Raw genomic sequence first — 11653 nt, 5'->3', positions numbered from 1 at the left:
GGCACCGAGCCACTCGGTGACGCTCGCTATTGACGCTGGAAACCCCTGTCTCCAGTCGGGGGTGAAGGTGGGGGAAGGAGAGAGAGAAACACGACACAAGGGGAGGGGAAAAAGTTTGGAAGGTTTCCAAATTTCAGAACCAAATAAAAAAGTGCGCACAATTGGAGATAGATTCTGCATTATTTCGCACACCGAACAGTATGAGGGCGGATCGTAAAATTATCAGATGATGCTACGTTAGGCGGGGGTGAGGGAGGGAGGTGTTGGAGGAGGGGTGTAGTGCCTGCCAACGCAATTAGCCAATTTAAGAGTGAGCGGGACTAAACGTGCTGCGGGAGGGAGGGAATGTGTAGGATATGTAATGTTGCTGATGGGTACAGCAATGGGGAATATTACGCAAGGGAAAGGGGACCCACGTGTATATGAAACTACAGAGAGCTACAATGGAAAAACTAATCTGCAGCAACACAAACTGCTAGAGGAATAGAGGAACTGAGGGGTCGAGGAGCAGCCGTGTGGGGGCGGGGGGGGTGGAGGACACACGGGAGATGCTGGAGAAACATAGCGGGTCAGGCAGCATCTTTCGATGGAGATGGACAGATGACTGATCTCGACCCGCTATGTTTCTCCAGCATTTCGCGTGTTTCAGATTCCAGCATTTGCGTTCTTCCGTCTCGGTAGCCCCCAGCCTGAACGCACGAACATCGATTTTTCTTTTCCGTTAATTTTCCCTTCCCTCTTTTTCTATTCCCACCCTTCTCGCCTGCCTATCACCTCCTCCTGGTGCCTCTCCTCGTTACCTTCCTTCCACAATCCACTCTCGTATCAGATTCCTTCTTCTCCATCTATCACCTCCCAGCTTCTTACTTCATCCCCTCCCTCCCAGCCCCACAACCACCACGCACCTTCACCTATCACCTTCTAGCTTGATTTCCTTCCCATCTGTCCACCGTCTTATTCCGGCATCCTTCTCCTTCCTTTCCAGTTCTGATGAAGGGCCTCGGCCCAAAACGTCAACTGTTTATTCCCTTCCACAGATGCTGTCTCCTAGCCTGCTGAATTCCTCCAGAATTTTTTGTTTCTCTGTGTTTCCAACATCTGCAGAATCTCGTGTTTATGATCTGCAGTCTCTTATGCCAGCATTGCTGGAGGAGTATAGTAAGGACTTGTCCATAAGACATAACAGCAAAATTAGGCCATTCAGGCCATTGAATCTTCTCTGCCATTTCATCATGGCTGATTCATTTTTCTTGAACACCATCCTCCGCCTTCTCCCCATAAAAAAGACAATAAGATATAGGAGCAGAATTAGGCCATTTGGCCATCAAGTCTGCTCCCTACATTAGGGCACCAAACCTCAAAATAGAAGTAAGACTATTAACCCTACCCCCCAAGAGCCCTCTGGCCATGTGGACAGTATTTGACTCCTGTGGAGGCTGGGAATTAGCAGTAGATACTGTTTTTTCAATGGGGTTGGAGTTTGCTATGGGATGTGAGATGGCTGATGAGGTTACTGTGGAACAAGTGGGCAGTCTCAGATGTGTGCACACTCCTTCGAAATTTTCAATACCATTCCAAATACTTTTTGTCTAGGCAGTCCTGATGAATGGATACCCAAGAATTGGGAGGATTTTCAAGAAAGAGTGGTTGATGGCTAGCACAGACTTGCTGGGCAGAAGAGCCTGTTTGCATTCTGTATCTCTCTATATAACTTTTTCCACATAGGTCTTCCTGCTGTCCACTTGATAATCTTTTGCTGTAATGGATTACAGATTCCACCTCAGGGGTCCCAACAAGCACTCTGCTGGCAGAGCTATGGGAGAGAGGGTGGGGAGGAAGAAATGATCAACATTTTGGGTCAAATGATCAGTGCCTGTGTACCTTTGGTGGTACAGATTGGACTTGGAGTCAGCCAGGTAAAGACTGAGACCATGACCCAGACAACACACATAAAAGTTGCTGGTGAACACAGCAGGCCAGGCAGCATCTCTAGGAAGAGGTACAGTCGATGTTTCGGGCGGAGACTCTTTGTCAGGACTAACTGAAAGAAGAGCTAGTAAGAGATTTGAAAGTGGGGGCTGGGGAGGGGTAGATCCAAAATGATAGGAGAAGACAGGAGGAGGAAGGATGGAGCCAAGAGCTGGACAGGTGATCGGCAAAAAGGATATGAGAGGATCATGGGACAGGAGGCCCAGGGAGAAAGAAAGGGGGGGAACCCAGAGGATGGGCAAGGAGTATAGTCAGAGGGACAGAGGGAGAAAAAGGAGAGAGAGAGAAAGAATGTGTGTATATAAATAACGGGTGGGGTACGAGGGGGGAGGTGGGGCATTAGCGGAAGTTAGAGAAGTCAATGTTCATGCCATCAGGTTGGAGGCTACCCAGACGGAATATAAGGTGTTGTTCCTCCAACCTGAGTGTGGCTTCATCTTTACAGTAGAGGAGGCCGTGGATAGACATATCAGAATAGGAATGGAACGTGGAATTAAAATATGTGGCCTCTGGGAGATCCTGTTTTCTCTGGCGGACAGAACGTAGGTGTTCAGCGAAACGATCTCCCAGTCTGCGTCAGGTCTCAGTCTCCCCCTCTCAACAAGGCATATGGCATCAACTTACCCAACAACAGCACATTCACCTACCTGGGTAGCATCATTTGGCAGTATGGTGGAACCAAGGACGACATCCAGTGCAGACTCAACAAAGCTAGAAATGTCTTCAGATCCATGATCAACATTGTTCTGTCCACAGTCTTGTACGGGTCAGAATGCTGGCTGAATAAGGGATGATCTTGACGGCTGTTGTCATTCCACACCATGAGCCTCTGGAAGATCCTCCGTATTTTCTGGCCAAGAAAGATCTCCAACTACACCCTGCTCCTTCAGTGTCACCAAGTGGACATGGCTACAATCATCATGAGGAAACGTTGGAGATGGAGAAGGCACATGATGAGAAGAGAGAACAGCTCCATCAATAAGACAGCACTTCATTGGAACCCTGAAGGGCAGAGGAAATTCAAAAGACCAACGACAACTTGGCACTGTACCGCAGAGGCAAAAATGAGGACCCTGAGCCACATCTGGGGCATAATTGAGGAGATGGCCAAGGACAAACAGAAATGGAGAATCTTCATTGCTGCCCTAAAAGCCTGTGGCATAACAGGCTGTAACTAAGGTCTCAGTGGGGAAGTTTTTTTGTGAAACATGCAAGCGACATGAGTACATCTGCTAATAAACTGAACACTTGCACTTGACATAGAGTGGAAAATGCAGAAACTGGTTATTTGAACTAGTTTGTCTGCTCTTATGTTTCACTGACTCCCTCCCACTCAGACACAATAGGCATAAGCATCCGTATAAACTCAGAAATTCTAGAAATACTAGAAGGCCAGACTGCTTCTCTCCAGTAAAACCTTAACTTTGTTCCTCCCTCCTCAGAAGCTGCCTTACCTGCTGAATAAGCACAAGAGACTGTGCAGATGCTGGAGCTCCAGGGTACACACACTAAATGCTGGAGGAACTTAGCAGATACTGTACTGATGAAGGGTCTCAGCCCAAAATGTCGACTGTTTATTCATTTCCATACATGCTGCCTGACCTGCTGAGTTCCTCCAGCATTTTGTGTGTGCTCTGAATATCCTGGCATTTTAATTTCAGTCCACTCCTCATGATTAGTCTCTCCTTAAATATTTGACTTTAGTCACTTCACTGATCCACGTAGCAACAAACTTCACATTCAAGACACAAGAGATCTGCAGATGAAATCTTGAGCAACATGCACAAAATGCTAGAGGAACTCAGCAGGTCAGCCAGCATCTATGGGTGGAAATGAACAGTTGATGCTTTGGGCCAAAACCCTTCATCACCCTGAGCCAATAGGCTGGTCCTGGACTTATTTCATAATTTACTGGAATAATTTACATATTATTATTTAACTATTTATGGTTTTATTACTATTTATTATTTATGGTGCAACTGTAATGAAAACCAATTTCCCCTGGGATCAATGAAGTATGACTATGACTATCAGGCTCCTTCATAAGTTCTGATGAAGGGTTTTGGCCAGAAACATAAATGTTGCTCATGTTCTAACTATTCTCTGGGTAAATTCTCCTCTAAATTTCTGTTGGACTTATCAGTGATGATCACATCCGAGGTCTTTAGTCTTTCACCAGTTCAACATTCGGAGTTGCCACAAGCTGGAAATGCTGCTTGGATTGTGGGCAAGAGCAGAAGTTACTGAATTTATTGAAACATACGGCAGAGAGAGATGACTGCTTACTGAACCACACCTGGGGCTCCTCAATCCTGACTGAGAAGTTGCAGAACCTGGGCCTCTGTACCTCCCTCTGCAACTGGATCCTTGACTTCCTAACCGAAAGACCACAATCTGTGTAGATTGGTAATAATATATCCTCCTCTTCAATGATCAACACTGCCGCACCTCAGGGGTGTGTGCTCTGCTCTCTATCTACACATGACTGTGTGGCTAGGTATAGCTCAAACACCATCTATAAATTTGCTGACAATACAACCATTGTTGGTAGAATCTCAGGTGGTGACGAGATGGTGTACAGGACTGAGCTATGCCAACTAGTGGAGTGGTGCCACAGCAATAACCTGGCAATCAACGTCAGTAAGACAAAAGAGCTGATTGTGGATTTCAGGAAGGGTAAGATGAAGGAGCACATACCAATCCTCATAGAGGGAACAGATGTGGAGAGAGTGAGGAACTCCAAGTTCCTGGGTGTCAAGATCTCTGGGGATCTAATCTGGTCCCAACATATCGATGTAGTTCTAAGGAAGGCAAGACAGCGGCTACTATACTTTATTAGGAGTTTGAAGAGATTTGGGAAGTCAACAAATACACTCAAAAACTTCTATAGTTGTACCGTGGAGAACATTCTGACAGGCTGCATCACCGTCTGGTATGGAGGGGCTACTGCACAAGACCAAAAGAAGCTGCAGAAGGTTGTAAATCCAGTCAGCTCCATCTTGGGTACTAGTCAACAAAGTACCCAAGACATCTTCAGGGAACGGTGTCTCAGAAAGGGAGCGACCATTATTAAGGACCTCCAGCATTCAGGGCATGTCCTTTTCTCACTGTTACCATTGGGAAGGAGGTGCTCAGTGATTCAGGAACAGCTTCTTCCCCTCTGCCATCCGATTCCTAAATGGACATTGAATCTTTGGACACTACCTCACTTTTTTTAATATACAGTATTTCTGTTTTTGCAATTTTTTAAAATCTATTCAATATACGTAATTTATTTACTTGTTTATTTATTTATTTTTCTCTGCTAGGTTATATATTGCATTGAATTGAATTTATTGCTGCTAAGTTAACAAATTTCACATCACATGCCAGTGATAATAAATCTGATTCTGATTCTGAAAAAGAACAACTCCCCTGGTCCTGATGGGATGCATCCCAGGGTACTGAAAGAAGTCATTAGCTGTATTTCAAGCAGAGGTTGATGTGTTCTGGATTAGCAAGGGTGTCAGAGATTACGGGGAGAAGGCAGGAGGATGGGGTTGAGAGGGAAAATAAATCAGCCATGATCGAATGGCAGAGCAGACTCATTGAGCTGATTGGCCTAATTCTGCTCCTATGCTTTATGGTCTTATGCAGCCACAGACTCACAAGATGGAAACAGGTCCTTCTGCCTGACTTGTCCATGCTGACTCTATTACCCTACCGAACTAGTCCCATAGCTCTCTCAACCATGTTCTTGGCTGTTAAACTTTGTTAAGGTGCCAGTCACAAACCATTGTGACTTCCTGACGGGCATTCATGGTATTGGTACGGGTTTATTATTGTCACATGTACCAAGATAGAGCGAAAAGCTTGCCTTGCATACTGTGCATAGAGATCAAAATCATTACACGGTGCATTGAGGTTGAACAAGGTAAAACATTAATAATGAAGAATAAAGTGTAACAGCTACAGAAAAAGTGCAGTTTGTTCATTATGTGCCATATATGACATAGGCGATCATGACCTTTCCATGACCATGATTGTTCTTGGCAAACATTGTCTTCTTCAGGGCAGTGTCTTTACAAGATGGGTGACCCCAGCCATTACTAATACTGTTCAGAGATTGCCTGCCTGGCATCAGTGGTTGCATAACCAAGATGTGATATGCACCAGCTGCTCATATGACCATCCACTACCTGCTCCCATGGCTTCACATGACCCTGATCAGGTGGGAAGGGAGAGTGTTAAGCAAGTTCTACACCTTGCCCAAGGGTGATCTGCAGACTAGCAGAGGGAAGGAGCACCTTACACCTCCTTTGGTAGAGATGTATCTCCACCTTGCTACCCTGAAAGTGCAGTACAGCAACAATAAAGTGCAAGATCATAATGAGGTATTAGTGATTCATAATTTTCTATCATCTCCCCTCCTATCACTATCCTCAAATGTTTCCATATGTCCATCATCCCTCCTTCATCTGGTTCCACTTATCATCTTCTTTACTTTTCAGATTCCATCATCTGTAGACTCTTTTTGCACTGATCAGCCTCTCTTGCTACCTCCTTTCCTTCCCTCCATGTGTAACAACTGTCCCTCTTTTCTTTATCCTTTACCTGTCGCTACCTATGGTCCACCAGCCACTGTCTCCCAGCTCCATCCCATCCCCTTCTCCTCTCCCACCTGGCTCCACCTGCCCATTATCCCTATACACACCTGGTTCCACCTATCGCCAGTCAGTCCCTGAATCATCCCCCTACACTCTCAGTCCTGAAGCAGGCTCTAATGCCAAAATGTCAGCCCTGCCTTTGGTAGAGTTGGTTGAGAGGTAACTTGATAGAGGTGTATAAAATGATAAGAGTGGACAGCCAGATAGATTTTCCTAAGGCGGAAATAGCTCAAACAAAGGGGCATAACTAGGGTGTTTGGAGAAAAGTGTAGAGGGATATGGGAGGTAAGTTTTTTTACACAGAGAATGGTGGATGCTTGGAACGTGCTGCCAAGGGTGGTGGTAGAGGCAGATGAATTTGGGATAATTAAGAGCCTCTTCAGTAGGTGTAAGGATGAAAGAAAAGGAGGGCTATGTGGGAGGGAAAAGGTTAGATTGATCTTGGAGTAGGTTAAAAAGTCTCCACAATATTTTGGGCCAAAAGCCCTAACTGTTCCATATTTTATGTTCAGCCAATATAATTTTCCCAGGGTTGAAATGTCTAGTACTAGATGGTATGCATTTGAGGTAAGAGGGGATAAATTCAAAGCGGATGTGAGGAGTTTTATACAAGATTTTATTTACACGGAGAGTGGCCGCTGCCTGGTGTGGTGGTAGAGAAAGATTTGATAAAGGCATTTAAGAAGTTTTTAGACAGGCACATGATTGGAGGAGTAGACCATGTATAGTCAGACGGGATTAGTTTAATACGGCCTAATTAGTATAATTAGATCACACAAATTTATGTTCCAGTGTTGTACTGTTCTAGATGTTACTTAACCAGCTGAGTCCTCCAGCAGTTTGTTCTTTTTTTGCCCCTGATTCAAGCATCTGTGGTATCCACAAAAATTCATGGCCCAGTGCATTGTGGGTAAAGCTCTCTCCCACCATTGAACACAACTACATGAAACACTGTCACAGGAAAGCAGCATCCATCATCAGGGTCCCCCACCACCTAGTACACTTTCTGCTCGCTGCTGCCATCAGGACAAAGGAACAGGAGCCTCAGGGCTCACACCACCAGGTTAAGGAACAGTAGTTACCCCTCAACCATCAGAGTGGATAACTACACTCAGCTTCACTTGCCTCAACATTGTAATGTAACAACCACCTATGGGCAGTTTCAAGGACTTTTATTCTCATGTTTTTGTATTAATTGTTTATTTATTTTTATTATTATTTCTTTCTTTTTGTATTTGCACATTGGCTGGACACCCAAGTTGGTGCAGTTTTTCATTGGTTCTGTTATGGTTATTATTCTATGAGTTTATTGATTATGCCTGCAAGGAAATGAATGTGGTGAAATGTACAGTATGTACTTTGATAATAAATTTACTTTGAAGTTTGAAATTTGAACTTGTGTCCTCGTGTTTCCATGAGCAGAAGGGGAAAAGAAAAAAAATTAACAAATAATTCTAGCCTCCTGTGGCCCTCAACTTAAATCCCAACAGCAGCACAACCTGGTTTGGGAGAGGAAATGCCCATCAACTGCCATGGGTTTAGAACTGTGCTCCAATGGCTTCAGCTGCCATGGGTTTAGAACTGTGCTCCAATGGCTTCAGCTGAATTTAATCTGCATATCTAAAGAGCTTTGGACTTTGTCATCTGACTTAAATTTGTATGTGATTAGATTGAGGATTGAGACAGAGAGGAGTGCCAATCAGTTGCTTAGTTTTAAATTGTTTCCCCATCTCATGATATCTCCTTTCCTTCGATATACCCGCACCACCAGGAATACTTATTACCCACACTACCATCAGGCTTCTGAACTGGCATGGATAATTTTACTCAGCACAACTCTGAACTGAGTTTAGAAACTACAGACACATTTTCAAGGAACAGACCCAAAATGCTGGAGGAACTCAGCAGGCCAGGCAGCATCAATGGAAAAAAAGTCCAGTTGACATTTCGGGCCGAGACCCTTCCGCAGGACTATTTCAAGGATTCTTTATAACTCAATTTGTCTGCTTTTGCACATTAGTTGTTTGTCAGTCTTTATATATAGTTTTTTTGGTAAATTTTATTGTATTTCTTTAAAATGAATCTCAAGATAGGATATGGCAATATATACATTGATAATAAATTTTACTTTAACTTTGACTGACTTTATTAATTCATTTCTATATGTCAGATAATTTAGAGTATGCGCCCACTGGCTCAAACCTCAAGGCTTTGAGCTTCTCTTTGTTAATACAATAAAGACATTTAAGAGAACTTTCGATAGACACATGAATGGGCAGAGAATGGAATGACGGACATTGCAAAGACAGAAAGGATTTGTTTAGTTAGGTGTTCAATTACTAGTTTAATTAGTTTGCCACAATGTTGTGGGCTGAAGGGCCTATTCCTGTACTGTACTGTACTATTCTATGTTCTAATGTCAGAAAAAAAATGAAAGACCATAGCTGCCTTAGGAAGGGCTGGAATCAGAGCAGCCACACATTCAGAACATAGAACAGTTAAGCGTTCACCATATAGATAGATAAATAAACAAGCAAACAAACATTTTAATAGATAGATAGATGGTAAAAAAGCAAAAAAATGAGTTGGTCCTCATGAGTTCATTTACCATTCAGAAATCTGATTGTTTCGCGTAGTCTAGAGTAGTTTTGTGTTGTTTCAGGTAGTCTAGTGTAGTTCTGTGTTGTTTCATGTAGCACCATGGTTCTGGAGGATCATTGTTTCGTTTTTACTGTGTACTGTACCAGCAGTTATGGTTGAAATGACAATAAAAGCGACTTGACTTGACTTGACTTGAAGAAGCTATTCCTGAATCGGTGAGTGTGGGTCTTCAGTCTCCTATACCTCCTCCCCAATGGTAGTAAGATGAAGAGGGCATGTTCAGGATGGTGAATGTCTTTAATGATGGTTGCACCTTCTTGAAGACCCATCTCTTAAAGATGCCCATAATAATGGTGAGTGTTGAGCTGGCTGAGTATACAACCCTCTGCAGACTCTTGCAGTCCTGTGCATTGGAGGCTCCATACTGGGCAGCGATGCAACCAGTTATAATACTCTCTACTGTACATCCGTAGAAATTTGCAGAAGTCTTTAGTGAAATACCAAATCTCCTCAAACTCCTAATGAAGTAGAGCTGCTGGCATGCCTTCTTTGTGATTTGGGCTCTGTGATACTGGATACTAGTCTGGAAAATTGTATTTTCATAGGATTTGGTTTAATTTCATATATTTCACATTTTTCTTTTCACTTATTTTTGTTTTTGACAGCCATGAGTGGTTGTTTGACAGCAAGGAACACGAAATAAGAAAACTCTTAAGTGTATCAAGTGATCATACGGGTTAAGGTTAGTGAGATGTTATTCTGGCGCCGGAAGCATGCTCCATCCCCCAGCACACCCTCGGACTGCATTGGGTATTGATGCAAACGAAACATTTCACTGTATGTTTCGATGTGCATGTGACAAATAAAACTAACCCTGAAACAAACTGCACAATCCATTTCAACGTTTAAGCAAAGTTTGGATAGGTACAGTACATGGATGGTAGGGATAAGGAAGGCTATGGTCCTGATGCAAGTCGATAGGAGTAGGCAGTTAAATGGTTTTGGTATGGACTAGATGGGCTGAAGGGCCTGTTCTGTGCTTTCCTATGACTCTATGATGCTAATCTTAATCACTACCTCAGTCTTGCAGTACTACAACCACTTGATCACTACAATGAATTTTGTTTTTTTTATTCGTCCTATGTTCTTGAGTAATTTTTGGAAAATTTATGTTTAATTTATGAATTCTGTTTGAATATAATTTCTCTAATGCTATGTCAGATATAGAATCAGAATCATGTTTATTATCACTCTCTTCCATGGCATGGAATTGGTTGTTTTGAGGCAGCAGTATAGTGCGAAGACATAAAATTACTATAAACAACAACATAAATAAATGGTGCAATAAAGGAAGGGGTTGCCTGTGATGTTATCATAAGACCATAAAATATAGGAGCAGAATTAGGCCATTTGTTGCTTCAAGTTGATACTTGATCCAATGTACTTGTGCATTTGACAATGAACTTGACTTGACATTCAGCGTCCAGAACATTGGCCTTCATAGATTAAAGTATTGGGTACAGGAGATGGGATGTTATGTTGAGGTTGTATAGGACGTTGGTGTGAGGTCTAATCTGGGGTATTGTGTGTACTTTTGGTCACCTACCTACAGGAAAGATATAAATAAGATTGAAAGAGTACAGAGAAAATTTACAGGAATGTTGCCGGGTCTGGAGGGACCTGAGTTATAAGGAGCGTAGAAGGTTGAGGGGGAACTTGATAGAGGTGTTTAAAATTTTGAGGGGGATTGATAGAGTTGACACAGTTAGACTTTTTCCATTGTGAGTGGGTAAGATTCAAACAAGAGGACATGGGTTGAGAATTAGAGGACAAAATTTAGGGGTAACATGAGGGGGAACTTCTTTCCTCAGAGAGTGGTAGCTGTGTGGAATGAGCTTCCAGCAGAAGTGGTTGAGGCAGGTTCTATGTTGTCGTTTAAAGTTAAATTGGATGGATATATGGACAGGGAAGGAATGGAAGGCTGAGTGCAAGTCAGTGGGACTAGGATAGGGTAAGAGTTCGGCACGGACTAGAAGGGCCGAGATGGCCTGTTTCCATGCTGTAATTGTTATATGGTTATATGATCACTGAAGCAACCAACACAAAATGATGGAGCAACTCCACAGTAGTGTAGCAGTTAGCACGACACGATTATAGCTCGGGTCATCAGAGCTCAGAGTTCAATTCCGCCATCCTCTGTAAGAAGTTTGTACGTCTTTCTCGTGAGAGCGTGTGTTTCCTCCCGGTGCTCCGGTTTCCTCCCACAATGCAAAGACGTATTGGTTAGTAAGTTACTTGGTCATTGATTATAATTGTCCTGTGATTAGGCTAGTGTTAAATGGGTGGATCGCTGGGCGGATTGGCTCATTAGGCTAGTGGGGCCGATTCCACACCGTATCTCTAAATAAATAATTATT

At 43.2% G+C, this 11653-nt stretch overlaps 1 long non-coding RNA gene across 2 annotated transcripts in view; it reads left to right on the top strand.

Moving 5' to 3' along the window:
• LOC140188032 (uncharacterized) overlaps positions 1-11653 on the top strand; it is a 211320-nt gene that overhangs the window by 87303 nt on the left and 112364 nt on the right. The window lies entirely within an intron of this gene.

Source organism: Mobula birostris, chromosome 26 (genome assembly GCF_030028105.1).
Source record: "Mobula birostris isolate sMobBir1 chromosome 26, sMobBir1.hap1, whole genome shotgun sequence".
NCBI lineage: Eukaryota > Metazoa > Chordata > Chondrichthyes > Myliobatiformes > Myliobatidae > Mobula > Mobula birostris.
The sequence above is the reverse complement of the archived record's forward strand: the minus strand, read 5'-3'. Positions and strand labels throughout refer to the sequence as shown.